Source organism: Pleurodeles waltl, chromosome 11, assembly GCF_031143425.1.
Source record: "Pleurodeles waltl isolate 20211129_DDA chromosome 11, aPleWal1.hap1.20221129, whole genome shotgun sequence".
NCBI classification, from domain to species: Eukaryota; Metazoa; Chordata; class Amphibia; order Caudata; family Salamandridae; genus Pleurodeles; species Pleurodeles waltl.
Genome location: NC_090450.1, coordinates 932860707 through 932877429, shown reverse-complemented (window position 1 = coordinate 932877429; position 16723 = coordinate 932860707). Strand labels below are relative to the sequence as shown.

General features: G+C 44.5%; 1 protein-coding gene across 9 annotated transcripts in view; it reads left to right on the top strand.

The window, feature by feature from the left end:
- Positions 1-16723, top strand: part of NCOR2 (nuclear receptor corepressor 2) — a 1084598-nt gene that overhangs the window by 498810 nt on the left and 569065 nt on the right. The window lies entirely within an intron of this gene.

Sequence of the window (16723 nt, the reverse complement as noted above, 5' to 3'; positions counted from 1 at the left end):
TCCTCGGATTCATGTTTTATTGCCCTGTGCATCTTCACGTTGGTGTTTCCCAAGTGGGGAGGGTGAGGATGTCTTTTGGTGGGTCAGTGAATGGGGAAGACAGAAGTTCCCTTATTGATTGTCGACGAGGTGCCCCTTGTGAATTTTTAACTCCTTTCTGATTTGCACAAGTGATGGTGCGAACATTAGGTGGGTGTTATTGCAACTCCTTTGTGAATTGATGAAGAATAATTTTTCTTCCCTGCTTTTCTTGGCTTTGGGCCTGGCCGTGTCTTGGTTTCTAGTTAAGTTGGTTGCTTGAGATCAACCAAATCTGGTGTTTCCACCTGGTCTGGTGATGTCCCTGTTTTGCTGGTGATGGAGCAGGTTTGGAAAGTGTCACAATGGTGGGGCAGTGTGCATACCCTTCACAGTGAGACTGCATGGTCATGTTTTTTCCATCTTTGAGTGAGATGTTGGCGGCGTGTAGGACACCCTTAAGAAGGTTCACTGTGGAGATTTGGGTGATGGTGAGTGTGGTATTTCCTCCATTCAAGTGAGAGAGAACCACTGCTTGGACAGTTGCTCCGGTCTGTTTACACGTGGTAGATCTTTCTGCACCAGTGATGGCTTTTGCCCGGAAAGCCACCTGGTTGAAACTCACCAAAGATACCACTCTTGGTGAAGAGGATGTTGGTAATGTTCTCACAGGTTAAAATCTACCACTTGATGCGTTCAGTGTGCTTTGTCTTTTTGGTTTCTCTTAAGTGACAATCAAAAAAGCGGATCTGAAAGGAAAACACAAATTGCAGATTTGTCTGGCATGTAGTGGACTCCTATTAGTTTATCATATTACAATTCTCTAATAATCAGTGCTGAACTAAAATCATTCATTAGACATTCCTAGTGCTAGAACGTGCCAGAACCATTTAAAGTGAAATTTGCATAATTAAAGTAAAAATACACTAGTATACAGGAGCAGTAGCTTCCAGTTGGCTCATCACACTCTAATACACAGGGTCATTTGGTCGGAAGCCAACATCTTGACCACCTGGCCCGTCCTTGGTCCGCCTCGGATGCGTAATGTACATGCAGTGTTGATTGTGTTTTGGATTCAAGTGTCCTTTTCGATAGAATTTGAGTGAAATTGCTTGCGCCAAGCAATGAAGAATTGCTGATTTAACAATCTCCCCTTTGGTGGAAGGAGCGATAGCCTTCCACATGAAGAATGCTTGCACAGTCACCCTCCAGCATCCTTTTTGAATGAATATCACCAGGGTGTGTGTTACTGTTCTCCCTTTTTTTAGGGGTCTAGGTGAGAAAAGCCTTCTTCAAGGGCATTTCTGCCCAGTATTCATACTTAAAGAGCACAGTATTTGCACAAGTTCAAAAGATCTCCTGATTCACATGTGGCCATGCACATGAGGGAATCTTGCCAATGCATTGGTGCCAACCTTGTAGCCGTACAGTACCCATTGCCTTGTCAGAGGTAGTAAGCGCTATTGAAATGCAATTTGAAGAAAGAACCTCACAAACAGCTGTGGCCACCACAAATGGGTGTGGTATAGTAGAAATTATCTCCCAAAAATAGGGAAAAGAGTAAAGTAGAGGCATGGAGGTGCCTGCACGCTAACTCCAGGAACCAGGCAGTGGGACTGTTATAGGCCAAGAGTGATGGTGCTTGGGAAGGAACAGCAAACTGCAAGGAATAGAAACAGCATAATCCTGGTTACATTGGCATGTAAGTTAAACACCTTGTTGCTTTGGGAAGCTGGAACTAAGAATTAAAATGAAGATCCAAAAAGAGTTAAATGCTGGTCACTGTCAGCCAGGCTTTAATCTATGAGCTTAATGACAGGTTCTGCTTACAGACAAATACATACCTTAGCCATCTATGTAATGACACATCCACAGTTTAGGGACCAGTTGACCAAGGAGAAGCTCACAGAATGTTGTGCTCAGGCCAGGAAAGGGCTTCTGGGCTGATGGAGACTCGGACACACAAAGTCTGTACACATATTGTATAAAAAGGCAGAGCTACTGAGCAAAGGAAACCAAACACAGATACTGTAGATGCAAGAATTGGGCTGGCAGTCATAACTGTAGCTCACACACAGCAGTGCTGGCCGGTCATCAGAGAAGTGAACATGAGAACTGCCATAAGCAACTATCAGCAATACACAAAGGGCTTTGGAGTGAAAAGCAAAGAAAAGGAAAGTCCAGTAGAGAAAGAAATCGAGGTATGCTTCCCAAGTTAGCTATCAAAGTGCAAAGGAGGAACACACCTTGTACAGGCGCTGCCCAAAGCCATCCGCGAGGTAGGTTAAACAACATTTCATAAAACACGAGCAACAGGAGATTTGGTTGGAGTGAAGTGCCCCAAAGGCTGGCACGACTCAGACAAGCCATAGAACTGAAGCGCCGGAGTAACTGCAACCGCTTGTACAAATAACTCTCGCTTAGCACATCTGGTACGTGCGCTCCAGAGGCCTTGAATGTACATGGCTTTAGAATTCTGGCTTTTTGGACCAAAATCTAAACTTGTGGACCATAAAGAGACAAGATTTTGGTGCCAGGCACCGGTGTAGAAGACGTGCTACCAGCAGTGCGGCTGCCGATAGCCAAAGGATGTTCTGGGATGTGTACCTCTGAGGATGCTTGCACAGAAGGAAATACGTTGTCATTACCTTTTTGTGACCACCCAGGGTAAGTGGGGGCTACTGGGCCACAGCCCAGGTGTCTGAGGCCTTTTTACCACTGATGTACCTTTTCCTATTCTGGCTACTGAAAATTGAGTGCCAAGCGCCCACTTACAGCTCAGACTCTCTTTGTAGCACGTAAATCAGCCCCAAACCTCTCCGAGAGGTAGTGTGGGTGTAGAGACTCAGCAATCAAGGCTGACACAATACCCTCAATAAAATTCAACCTTGATTGCCCAGCTCAGTATTTTTGCTTTAAGAAAAAAGAAAGGTACCTTATTATACCGACTACATAATACTGGATAAGTAGATCATCTAATGGAACACAGGATTCTAATGATGTGCTAAAGGTATGGCAGAGGTGATCAGTGAAGGCTTTTTATAGTACCAGACCCACAGTGGAATGTGCATGCAGGTTACCATGTCCATGCCCCACAGAGCTTAATGATATTTGATTTCTTAGTGGCTAGCAATTATGGCTAAGGTTTCAGTTCCAAGCCATGTGTGTCTATGGGGCATTGTTTCTTTTAGCTTTTACCTTTCCCGGTGCAAAGTACTTACTGGATGCGCTGTGCGCATGTGGTCCCACTCCCTGTCTCAGTGGAGCTGCAGATGCCATGGATGTTCAACAGGGGCAGCTGCAATCTTTGGTGGGTCACTTCAGGCCCAAACATAACCCCCACCCGAAGGTTACTAGTGAGTGTTGAGGGTCCAGGCAAGTCAAAATCACAGGTGGCTCCAGCAAGCGTCACAGTTCCTATAGGCACAGCATGAGGAGGACCAAGGAAGGCAGTCATGCTTCTCTTAGTTGGCTCAGTGTGCCACATTCACGGAGAGGAGGCAGGGCAAAGCACCCTGGTATGCTTCTACTATGTTGGAGGTGACTATTGACAGTAGCCATGCCTGACATCTTCAGTGTAGCAAACCAGGCTCAGGTGGTGGGATGCCGAGAGACCCACTACAGTTCTCGAGTCAGCTCTTGTGGTGCCCCTTCTTGTCTAGTCTTGCCATGGGCAGTAATGACTCTTGGGCACTATGGAGCAGTGAGCCAGAGTCAAATGGAGGGATGCACGAAGAACATCAAGCATTTGGTCGATTCAAGTGACTTCCTAACAGCCAATTTTTGCTGTTCAGTGCAATTCAGTCTCTCGGGTCACCGCAGATGGGCTTTATCTGGGAGTAGATTCCCTCCCGCAGGTATGCCCTAAACACCTCTCTCAGCAGGCCAAGTAGACCTTTTTCCAAGTCAAACCCAATGCTATCACCCAGTAAGTAGTTGCTAAGTTTTTGCTGATGCCCTTTCTGTAGGAGACTGGCTATTAGCAACACCAGCCTTGGATCTCAAGAGTTTCTCTGACACATTGCGTAGTGTGTAGTTTTTAGTGGAAGTCCAAAATGGATCCTACTGACCACATAACTACACACTTGTATGCCATACTGGTTCATACCTGATAACTCTTTCTACACCTTCTGTACACTTTGGATGTTAGCAAGGGTCCAGTCATGGCACTTCAGCAAATCTTTGGGAAGCACTGCTGGTAGGCCTCTCGGTTACTACATACAGTGTGCCTGGTAATACAGGTTCAAAAAAAGTATCCTGCCAACATGGCTAAGCTCCTATGAACTGGTACATGGGCCATGGTCCCATGTAAGAGGAACGGGACTTTGGTGTGCCCATACAGTCCAGAGAGCTCGCTCTGAGTCTTCTTTAGATTAAAAACCTCAATGTGCATGCATGATTATGATGCACCATTGGCACTAAAATAAAGAATCTGTGAATTCTTGCAGTTGAGCACCTCAATGCAGGGCTGCACTCTCTCAGAATCTTGCAGGGGACATTCCTGTCTCATAAGGAGAGCAGGCAGATCAAGAGGCGAGTTGTCCTGGGATAAGAATTCAAGACATTTCGTTCAGTGCCTGAACACAATCAAACACAGAAGCCGTCCCTGGACGTGGTGCTCCACAGTAACACATTGGTGGTTCTCCATGGGTTATTGGAGGATGCCATGTGCCACATGCTGATACTTGGACCAGAGACTGAGGCAACAGAGGATTAATGAGTAATGGGCGGGCGAATAAATGAGGAGGAAGAGAAAAGGGATGACTAATGGGGAAAGTGAAGTGCAAGGAGTAATGGAGCAGAATGAGGACTATAAGAAAATGAATGAGACCCAACAGGAGAAAGGCAAGGACTAAACGGAAGAAAAATAATTGGGGCTAATCAGGCAAGAGAAGACCAAGAACTATCTGGAGGAAGAAAGAGCATGGGCTAATGGACCAAGAAATGAGTGAGAGCACCAAAAGTGAGGACTAACACAGCAAGGAGAAGGGCTAGTTGGGTGACAGTGAGTGAGAACTACCTGCAGGAAAGAGTATTGAGGAGAACAACACTGGAGGAGATCCAAGTAGAATGAAGTAAATAGAACCATGAAGGTGAGTCCGGGACAAAAAAAGTGAACTCTGATAGTACAAGTGCACAGCAAGGACTGATTAGGCAAGCATAGGGCGAAGAATGAGTAGAAAAGGGGATGGCATGGACCGAGTTCACAAAAAGAGGTAAATAACTAGATATAAAGGAGATAGCAGGATGCAGGAGATAGGAAGAATTTTGGTAATGGAGCTTGTGAAGAAGCATATCAGGACGTGGGATGTATGAATGGACTGGGACGAAGTTTAACATGAGGAAATACTCAAAACTGTTAACATAAAAGTGGCCCAAGGTGATTAGGAAATCAGACGTGGCTAGATGGGAGCCTGGAGAACAAGTAAAATGTCCAAGAGGACCTGTGTGTTAGGGAAGGTAGTGTCTGCAATATTTGAACCTTCCACATGTACCTGTCACTGTATGTTGGGTCTAATTTTGACTCTGCAGCGGTGATTGGTCTTGGTTCCTCTTTCGTTCTATCCGTAAAGCAACAATGCAGATCTGAACTCTTGCTCCACAAGGTACGCTTGCAAGAGAAAAACCATCATCTGTTTTTAGTGGTGGAAATCCCCAGTTCACTCCCGCTTTCTCTCAAATTATTAAAGTCCCATTGGACTCTGTGCTCAAGGATCATTGATTTAATTAGATTGTATCCTGATGCCACTCAGCAGTGTCTGGTAATCTGACCAAGCTCCCGCTTTGACAGAAAGAACATCGTTTTTAGTGGAGTTCTGTAGGCTATCTCGAACTGGTTGGTGGGCTCTTATTCTAATAGATTTTTTTTTTTTTGTAGTAAGCCATCCATTCACTCCTATTTCTTGGAATCTGTATGTGCATACCACGGGATATCCATACATTTATCTTTGTGTCTAATCCTCTGTCTTTCAACTCGCCAAATGTCCTGTTTATATGAGAAGCATGCTCGGAGCGGGAAGAGTGAAGCTATGAGGTCTTCCCGCTCCGAGCATGTAAGTCTAATAACGAAGGCATTTATAGCCCACTTAAGGGGTCTCACAACAGAGATCAGTCTGAATTTTGAGCACTTCTAGAAGCTCAGCATGTCTTGGCACAACTTGTCTCATAAGGCCTGTGTCCCCTGGCAGAGAAGATCACAAGAGGACATTTTCACCTGGCAAGGCTCATATCCTTGAGGTCTGTTTCTCGCGGTGATGCCAGTTTGCCTGTTGGGAGGGCTTCTCACGTGAGGGCTATTTCGCCTCTCAGAGTTCCTCTCATGAAATCAGTATCTCACATTGCCTGTTTCATCTGTGAGAAGTATATCCCCTGGCACGCCGCAGCTCATAGGGTCCATATGTTCCTGGCAGAGCACATCTCACGAGGGGAGCAAATCCCCTGACAGAGCAAATTCCATGAAGTCAGTATTTCACTTGCCATGGCTCATCTCTTTGAAGTCTAGTTCAGGTGTCTCATCTCATGATGCAGTTGTGTCCATTGAATGGACTCCTCACATGAGAGCAATGTTTTGTCTCTGAGGGTTCATCTCATGAGGTTGGTATGTCCCCTTACAGGGCTCGTGTCGTGATGTCAGTATGTCCCCTGGCAAGTCACATATCATGACTTGCATGACTTGACTTGTCCCCTAGCAGGCCTTATCTCATGAGGTGACCCTGTCTCCGGGCAGGGTTGACTCATCCATCATCTTCCTAGCCTTTAGTTCAGGGGTGTCCAGCAAATAACCAAGAAAGCCAAACCTATGCTATATATTCAGGATAACCAGTGACTATGTAAATTATTTCTTGGAGATCTTTACTATCTGACACAGATGCTGCCCCTTGGACCTACTTTTCACACCCGAGCCCTAGTCCATGCCCTTATCCGTCAGTGCATACATTTATTCAGATGCTCAGCCATCTACTTCTACATATGTTCAATTTTGGCAGTCTATTCATCAGTCTACTGGTTCTCTCTAGACAGGAGTTAGTTTATTCCTCTGCCTTTGCGATTGGTCTGCCAGGTCTGTGCAGTGAGTCTGCTCAGTGTGAACATTTGGTTTACCCACTCCACACAGTCGGCTCAGCCGCTTTGTGTGATCAGCCTTTATATCTTTAGGCCTATGTACCCATCCTTTTACCGGAGAGTTAATGTTTGCGCGGTGTCAACCTAGTTCTGTGTATACCTCATTTCTGTTTGTACATTGTGCTCATAAAGTTGCCCATGGTGGGATTCTTACTGAATAACAGCTGCCTCTGAATGAACACAAATTGAGAAAAATCTGCTTCACTTAAGAGACCCTCCGTTGATTCACATTTTTGCTAAATGAGAGAGTTTAAAAAGGCAGTTGTCATCCTTTTGTGGGATTTGGTGTACTGGTGCTGTGGGTGCCAAGACACACACTGGAGGAAATGCGATCCTTGAACAGAAACCGCGCTTGGCGCAGCTTGATGTCCTGTTTATACGAGAAGCATGCTTTGAGGGGGATGACTTCATAGCTTCTCTCTAAAGAGGACCTCTTTGTGTCTAATAGCAAAGGCATTTAGAGCCCACTTGAGGGTTTTTGCAACAGAGATCTGTATATTGGCCATGTCTGGAACTCAGCATCTCTTGGCAAGGCTCCATTCATGAGGTCAGTGTGTCTCCTGGCAGAGCAGATCTCATGAGGTCATTTTCTCATCTGGCATGGCACCTCTTCTTAAGGCCTGTTTGCCATGGCAGGTCTCCTCTTACTATATCTGTGTGCCCACTGGAAGGACTCCCAAGGACAGTATTTTTCTTTTAGGCGGTTCACCGCATGAGATCAGTATCTCATCTGACATGGTTTATATCATGCAGTCATTATGTTTCCTTGAAGAATTCCTGTTATGAGGCTCACTGCCTCCTTGCAGGGCTTATCTGAAGAGGCCAGTGTGCCTCACGGTAGAGCTCAACTCATGTGGTCAGTGTTTCCACTGGGCTTATCTCCTGGGATCAGGGTAGCCATTGGCAGATTTCATCCCATGAGGTCACTGTCTACCCTGGCAGGTGTCATCTCATGAAATCAATGAATCTCAGATCAAGGCTCATCCTATTTGGTTAGTATGTCCACTGGAAGGAGTCATCTCATGATGGTCTCATGATGTAAATATCTTACCTAGCAGAGTTCATCTCATCGGATATTCTCCCTGGCAGGGCTCATCTCAGCATGCTGGGGACCCTCTCAGGAGGTAAACAAATCTGCTGGTAGGTTGTATCTGATGAGGTCACTATCTGCCTAAGGCAGGGAGCCTTCTTAAAATGTCATTAAATCCCCCCTAGCATGGTAATATCAGGGGGTCACTTTCTCTCCTGTCAGATCATCTCAGTATGACAGCATCTTCTGACACAGCCAGGATCTCCCCTAGCAGGGCTTCTCCCATAAGGCCAGTACTCAAATAATAGGAACTCTCTGAGGAGGTCTGTATCTCCCCCAGTAGACACCACTTTCTACAGAGTAGAGTCTCCTCTGCCTTGGGCTTTATTACCCCTAGGCCAGATGGACCCCATGAGATGCCTGATGGCCTTTATTGTTTTAATTTGTTAACGCCGACCTCTGTGAAATCCCCTAAAGTGGCTGTGTTACTAGTGTTGTGGTGGAGTCCAGGGTCATTTTATGTATATCATCTCGCAGGAAAGATGGTGACCACTGTAAATGTGCTTCCCTGCACCAGAGGAGCATCTGACATTCAATAATGTTAAAGGCTACTGAAAGTTACAGTGGTCTTTGGCCCTACACACAGCATCTTTCCATTGTGCTTAAGAGGCATCAGCTGTGCAAAGGAGACCTGTCTCTGCTATGAAAACCAGCAGGGTCATTCAGAAGAAGCCTACACCTTCTAGATTGTTCTGTAGCTGGAAAAAGGACTCCTGTTGCCTTCTTGCTTGTGCCCTCTTGTCCAAGAACATCTGATTGGATGATAGTTGAGTAGACCAAAGAGTTAATATCCTGTTACACCCCTTCCAAACTACTGCAGTGTAGCTAATGTCAGCATGGACATAAACATTATAAATGGCTGCAGAGTCACTTGACTGTGCTTTCTGGCACGAAGTAGCATGCATGGTTCAGCTAGATAGTATTGAACAGCATCTGCTCACCAGAGTTGGTTGCTGATACTTGGTCTTCATTGGATACACCCTGGATGAAGATCTGCTCAGGTGTGCGCGCATGGTAGTTTGGTGTTTTGTTAAAAAGTGAGCTGCATGTAAGAAGAATAAAGGTGTTCACAATTTCAGAAGGGCTCTTCTGGCTTTGCTCTTAAATGTATAGCACTGAGCCATCAATACTTTTCTCATCATAGGCTATTCCTCGATCGCTCGAAACAAATGCCAGTGACTCTAAGCCAATTCTTAATTTGCACTTCACACTAAACAAAAAACACTGATGAGCATTAACTGGGGCAGTTGAGATTTTCATCAAATGTTCGATGTGCTATTTCCTAATGATCCTTTAACAGGAGACCTGCGTTTCCCGTGAAGGGGAAGCGAAGTTGTCTGAATGGGGGATGGGCACGTTCAGGAAAGCATCGTATTGTAAAGTTGCATTTGCATTGTGCTTAATACCTCTTTGTGGGGTTGAGGGGGTACTGAAGAGCTTACCCACCTGGATAGCAAGGTATACCTTCCAGGGTGGGTGATTGGAAGGCTATTGTTTCTGTGTGAGTCTATGTGGAAAATGTCCACATTGCACGGTGTGTGATAACCACTGAGATGCGGTTATCGTGTCATGATCGGCAGCGCCTGCCTGTGTGCTGGGAGAGGGTATGTAAGAGACTGGCAAGCAATATATAATTGCAATAATGCCTATAACATATAGGTAGCTACACAGCAGCAGCCTAGCAATAGGGGAAGTGGATGCTGTGTGTGTGCGTACACCAAAATAAGGGAGGTAATCCGCGTAGGCCTAGTAATCCATATGGCACTAGTGGCAAGCGAAGATGGAGTTAAATGTGTAAAAAGATGTCAAATGGGCAAGAATTGGGAATATGAGGAGCAGCCATGCTCTTTTTGTTCTTTTTATTTTTTTTATTTTTATTATTATTATTTTTTTTTAAGACAAGGATGTTGTCTACCTCTAAATGATCAAATATGGCCCATGGAGTTTGAAGTAGGTGGAAGAGCAATCAAGATATCAACCTTTGCGGAATCTACACAATATTTAAAAGGCCTAGATTACACTTAGTCCTACCAGGCCAAAGGAAGCCCCAATTATAAGCAGAGGTTCCTGCCTTAAGCCCTTCCCATGCTCCCAAAAGTGGATGAGCACTAGTTGGTCGAGCATTGGTTGGCTCAGACCCTTTCCAGGTGGTCACCCTGCACACGAGAGGGTGAGATCAAAGTGCTTGGTAAGTTGCTGCTCTGACATGTAAGAATGAATCCACCTGCCTTGTGTTATCCTTCTGTCCTCACCCTTCCATGCTAGGCCAGTGATTTCCATAGATACCACAGAACCTTACTCTTTGTAGTTTACATAAAGAGACACCCTCCTGATCTTCTTGAATTTCCTCCCAGACAACATCCACTTCCATTATTAGAGAGAATGACATTTTAGGGTTAAAAGGAGACTGTGTAATGAATGGCGCCTTCCCTGCTTCCAATATTTCAGCTAGGACAGCAGCATGGCACCAACTTAGAATTTTTCTTTTTGTTCAATGTTAGCCCAGCCCTTATCTCTGACCTCTGAAGCTTGTGAAAATACTTCAGGATACATGTATAAAAGGTATCAAGTAAAACTATTGACCTCTGTCTAGTCCCTCCCCGTCCCGTCCCACAACCCCATCTATTTACCTCTGCTCTTCCTTCGGCAAGAGGCCTTTAATCTCTAACAGCAGTAGCTGTCCTGGACAACTCCTAACTCCACCTCATTGAATGTCAGTCCCAGCTAGTTGAGGGTGATGAGTTGAGTCTGCTGGATACTGCACATCAAGTTAGACCGGGGAGAGCAGCACTTTTTCCGGGGAGAGCTGCACTTTTTCCTGGACTTTCAGACATTGTTAACAACCAAAGGTCATCAATGCACACACACTACATGGACTGTGTCTCAGGGATATTCCAAGTCAAAAGTTGACAGTTGAATGAATGGGAACATTCATATATTGTCCACCTCCCAACGAAAACCAGTCTCTTGCCCCCACTAGTGAGTTAGTTTTTGCACTTGCACACGCAGTCCTCCTCACCCTGGCTCTCAGAAAGCAACTGAAAGAAAACAGCTGCTGCACTTACGTTTAAGGCATGGAAAGATATAGGTAATTTCCAGTTTATCTGGTGTTTGGTGTGTAAGGTCCAGAATTAATCCTGTTCCTTGGCAAACACGGTGGTCTTTGGTCCCCTGTACACAAGAGCCAGCTTGTTTCTGCTGGGTCTGTGCCACCTCGTTGCACCACCAAACACTCATACAATTTGGAAGGCCACAACAAAGAGAAAAGGACAAAACCAAGTGAAAAAAGAATCCAGGCTCCTTCAGTCTTCTGTGCATCATGGTACTATGGAGCATTTAAAATCACCCATTGTTTACAGTCAAGAATACCTGCAGATGGGAAGGATCATCCTGATTAATTTAATTCTGTGTCTGTAGATTCTGCCCCAGGTGCACCTTTGGGGCACCAGAAAAATGGGTTATCGACTAATTAGCTGATGTTTGCTCTCAGCACTTGCAGTGGAGACTTCTGATTTAGTAAGTTCCAATGCTTACAATGATGGGGGAAAGGGTGACTATTACCTCTGATGTGACTATATCTCATGCCCGGTGAATGAGGATAATAGATAAGATGAAAGGTTAATGGTCAGTAAATAATAGCCCACCTATAGCTATTCCCAAAATAATCGCTGTCCTGTGGAGCAAGCAGTGTGGCTGGCCTGGCTCAAGTGTATTGGTGCTCTTGGCAATATCTTTTCTGGTTCTCTCCAAGCTCAAATCTATTCACTTAAAAAAACAAATGTTACAGGGACGTTATAGTTAGGCTCAAATTTTAAACATACGAAACCATACAAATACATCAGTTATAGTTAGAGTTACCTCAAGTAACTATAACTCGTGCCCTAAGGTAACTATAACTTGTACCCTCTCCATGCACAGTTTATTTTGTTAAAAATGTTACCACAAATATTACATTGGTATTATCAATGATGTTATCATAGGTGTCATGAGTGCCGCAATTTGTGGGGTAATTAGCAGTGCATGGCGATAGCGCGAGTTATAGTTACCTCAGGGCACAAGTTATAGTTACTTGAGGTAACTAGAACTTGTGAGTTTCTATGGTTTCATATGTTTAAAATGTGAGCCTAACTATAACATCCCTGTAACCTGATTTGCACCAAATAAGCAAAAGATCAATCTGCCTGCTAGCTTTCTGCCAAATTTGGTGTAATTCAGTCCAGTGGTTTGGGCTGTAGATGTGCCTAAAGGTCCATAGGAATTAACAAGGGAAACACAACTTTTTTTAACCCCCTTTTTTCTTGATCCCCACTTCACGGATCACCCTGAAACTTTCCATGTGCAACAAGAATCACCAGGACACTTTTTTGGGAACATTTCGTGAATATTCGTCAGTTGGTGCCAAATTTATAGGAAAGCTAAAAAAAAATATTTTTCTTTGGAAACATGGTCCTAACTATAACTACCTAGTGGCAACTGCCACTAGGTAATACTTAGTTATTTTTTGACTCTACCTATATGGTTCTGTATGATATTTTGAAAAGTAGAAGTATTGGTGCGCTTTACATTTATGTATTGGCAGGATGCGGGCTTTCTTTCCCCCTTGTAATTTAGACAGTAGGGGAGATTACCCACTCCCCTGTACTCATCTCATCTACCTGCTCGTCTTGTAGTTTTCAATTTGTCTTTTTTAGGGCAGGATTGATATTCTGCTCTTCTGATGGATACGTCTGACCACAGATTAATCGCCTTTAGACTATTCTCCATGTGGCAGACTGGATCCTGAAACGTTCCATAGCAGTTCTCCTGCTTGCCGCTAGGTGGCTCCATGCACCTATGCGTTGGCTTTGTTCCGCCCTGGAAGTGATGGAGTGGAGATGCACATAAGTGCGCCGGCATTTGTTCCTTTCTTTTTTGGGAGCCTTCAAATGCGTATCCAGTGCTCTTCTCCCATTTCTGTTGTTCCGACAACTCCTACATAACAAATCTATTGTGCAAAGGAATGATGTCCTCACGGAAAAGTACTGGTTTCAAACCCACGGCACAACTGCAGAAAGCAATGCCTGTCATGGGCCCACATGAGGTGTACCTTGGATGTTTGTTGCACAAAGTAGTGTGATGAGTGGCCCATCATGCACCTGAAGGCAGGCCAGCACTGTGAAAGCAAAGCTGGTCATCACCGATTACAGGAAGAAGTTACGGACCTTGAATAAATCATGCTGTCGATCCAAAGTGAGCATTTAAACCCCTTGCCAGAGTTCCTTGTCAGAGTCTAAATCATTCATTAAGTATTAGTCAAAGTCCAAGAGGAAACGTAAGAAAGCAAAGCTTGACTCTACCCTGTCCCACCACTTTTTCCTTCAAAGAGAAGTTGCAAGGGTGTCAAGATGTCACTTGATGACGCTTCTGATTGCCGACTGAGGAGCTGATTCTGCCGTTTATCCCAATGCACCCTGAGTTCTGTGGGCCATTGGCAATTTCGTCAAGGCCTTTAAGGAAGCCATCCTGCTCATATTTGGCACCCTTCTGGTTCCCTCTGGTCCACCTTCGGGTTACAAAGGCTCTAATCGGGCGACAGCCGGCTGTTCGTCTTTGTTGCCACATGAGCCTACTGGAACCTGTTGCATGTTCCATACCAGCTCCAGTGCAGACTTCTTCTCCGGCTCCACCATCTGCGCCAGTCCCTTCCCCATCAAAACTGGTACAAATCCCACCAGCGCCAAAGGAATATCTGGTGCCAACTCTGATGTCTGACCCAGAGTCTGATCCCCTGCTTCCATTACCTGAGGGATACTCAGAGGCTCCATTGCTTATTGTTTCAGATTCTGACCAGAGCTTTCCACCACCCGGAGATGACGATTTTGGGGATGGAGGATGACTACCCCCTCAATATGAAGATGACCATTTCGACATGGACATGGACTTGCATGATGTCACTGAGCTCGATAGTTCTCCTGATACAGAGTTGTTTTTGTCTCTTGGGCCCCAGCGTAAAAGAGTGCTCCCTTTGCTGCGGTGACTAGCAGTGCTAAAGAGGCCTTGTACCTACAGTTGCCTTCTGCTGAAGTTTAGGCAAATATCCTTACAGACGTTTTGCACCCTGGGCCTGCTTCAGCTAGACCCTTGCTCCCGTTCAGTAAGGCCCTGGCTGACACCTTGATGGGCACTTGACCTAAGCCTTGTTCTTGCCCTCTGCTGACAGAGTAGGTCGACAGACATCACAGAGGGGCACCTTGTGATCTGACTTTCCTTATGCAGCATCTTACTCCAGGAGCCTGGTGGCCAGCGAAGTGAACCCAAATGCATTCCCTGCAACCCCATCTAGACAGTGGGTCAAAAAGGATTGAGGCATTCAGAAAACAAATGTTGTCCCTGGCTAACCTAGCCTTGAGGTTGATAAATTCACCTTGTATATTGGTCTGTGATATGGTCTTCTATACTGGTGATGTAATAGAACCAGAATGTTATGTGGGTGGGATGTTGCTGGTCATAAGTCAATTGAAGTGGAGAGCACAGCTGGAGTGGAGAAGCCAAGGCAAGGAGTCTGCATGCAACTGTTGATGGTCAAAATATATTGTACAAAAAGAAACCTTGAACCAGCTGGGGCTTAGAGCATGGTTACATTTGTGAGCAAACCTAACTTTTTTGGCAACAAACCTTGCATAGGGGGCAGATCATCACCGTCACCCCACATGTCCCTCTCACAATTGAGCTTTTGAATTTAATCCATCATGAAAGGAATAGACTGAGTATGGTTTTGAAATTGTGAGAATTTTCCTTCTCGTGTTAGATGAAACAATTTCCAGAAATTGGCCTCGCCATCACTTACTGTCTGGCGCATCAGTGGAGTGTTTATTTTTCTTCAGGATTCGATCTTCTATGATGCGTGTGTCAGCTTATCATGCACAACCTTGTTTCTAACTGTGCTGCATCTTGGACGTGTTCTTTACGCACGTGTTAAGTACGTCACTTCGGCAACCATTTTAAATTGGAAATATATATATGACTGCACTATTAACCACAGTTTCAAACAACATCTTTGCAATTGTGCTACACCGCAAGTATTGTGGATCAACAGTTTTTGTGGTTGATGTTCACTGTGTGCGGACAATGATCTGAGGCATGCTGGATTGATGGTTAAATTTACCATTCATGACAGTTGACTTGCTTTTCTTTGGTGACATTTGTAGATTACAACTGTGTTATTTAAGACAGTTGGCATTCTCAGTTGGGCCTATATTGTTTATCTGCAGTGAAAGTTACTAATTGGATGTCCTGGCTCTTTTCAAACAAACAAGAAGCAGTTTTGTTGTGTTCATCTGTTATTTTAATTCATTGTTTTGATCTATTTTAGTTTCTTGTTTCTCAAAGTTCTTCTGCTTGTAAACTTTGTGGTCTATAGCAGCTGCCAGCATGTCCCACCCCCCTACATTTTTAAATGATGCTGGTGAATCGCTTCTTCCTTTGAAGAGGAAGATAAAACTCTGACTCTTACTTAGTGGCCCTTTGGGGGAGATGTTTTCGCTACCAAGGAAACAACGAGTTCTCTTACATAGTGTAGGAATTGAAGGAAGGAATATTTGATAGTTTGGAAGAAATTCCTGTAGGCAGAAGAGATGGTCAGCCAAGTGATTTTTCTAAGAAGTCAGTACAAATCCTTGAGCTACATTTTGTTACTTGCGGCAGTGTAGTATTAAAGAGACATAAATTATTTTCATGTCCATAGGCAAGAACTGAAAGGGTTGGTAACTGTGGCATCTTGAAGGCATTTACACAGAACCTGTGAGTTTGGTAATCTCACAGGCTCACTAATAAGGGACTAGCTAGTGTGTTGTACTAGTACAAGAGAAACTACTTGTGAAAAATCCTGACTTGAAAGAAGTTATTGCCATCGAAGGAATGGAGCATACTGCTGAGTGCGTGAAGGAGATGAAAATTTGACAATAGTGTGAATGTAATTTGATGTCTCTAGGGTAAAAGAATGTCCTGGGGAAGTGAAGTTGGAGAAACTAAGAGAATCTGTCAAAAGTAACATAAGTAACTACAGATGTTTCAGGTGTGGAAGCAGCAACTATGGACCGAATAGTACAAATTGTGTGCCAAGGATTTCCTTATGTAGGAAACCTGGTCATTGCACAAGAGTATGTAAAAGTATTGATGAAAAACTTAGAGAGAATGTGACTGTATGACAGGTGTCAGTGTGTGTGATGTGAGACCTACTAAAATGCCAAAGTGCTAAATCATGCTTGATGGTAAAGAGATTGATATCTTAGCCGATTTGGGTTCACCTTTTACTCTAATAGGCGGTGAAAATTGGGAGAGAATGTTTGGTAATCAGCATATTATTCTGAGGAAACCTAACATAATGCCAGTGGGATACAGAGTTAAAACTGTCTATTAGTTGTGCACCCATGAGCATTAATTTCAAGAGCAGAGAAACTTTTGGGAAGGTGTTTGTTGTCAAGAGAGGTGACAGTATGCTGGATTGGTGCCACC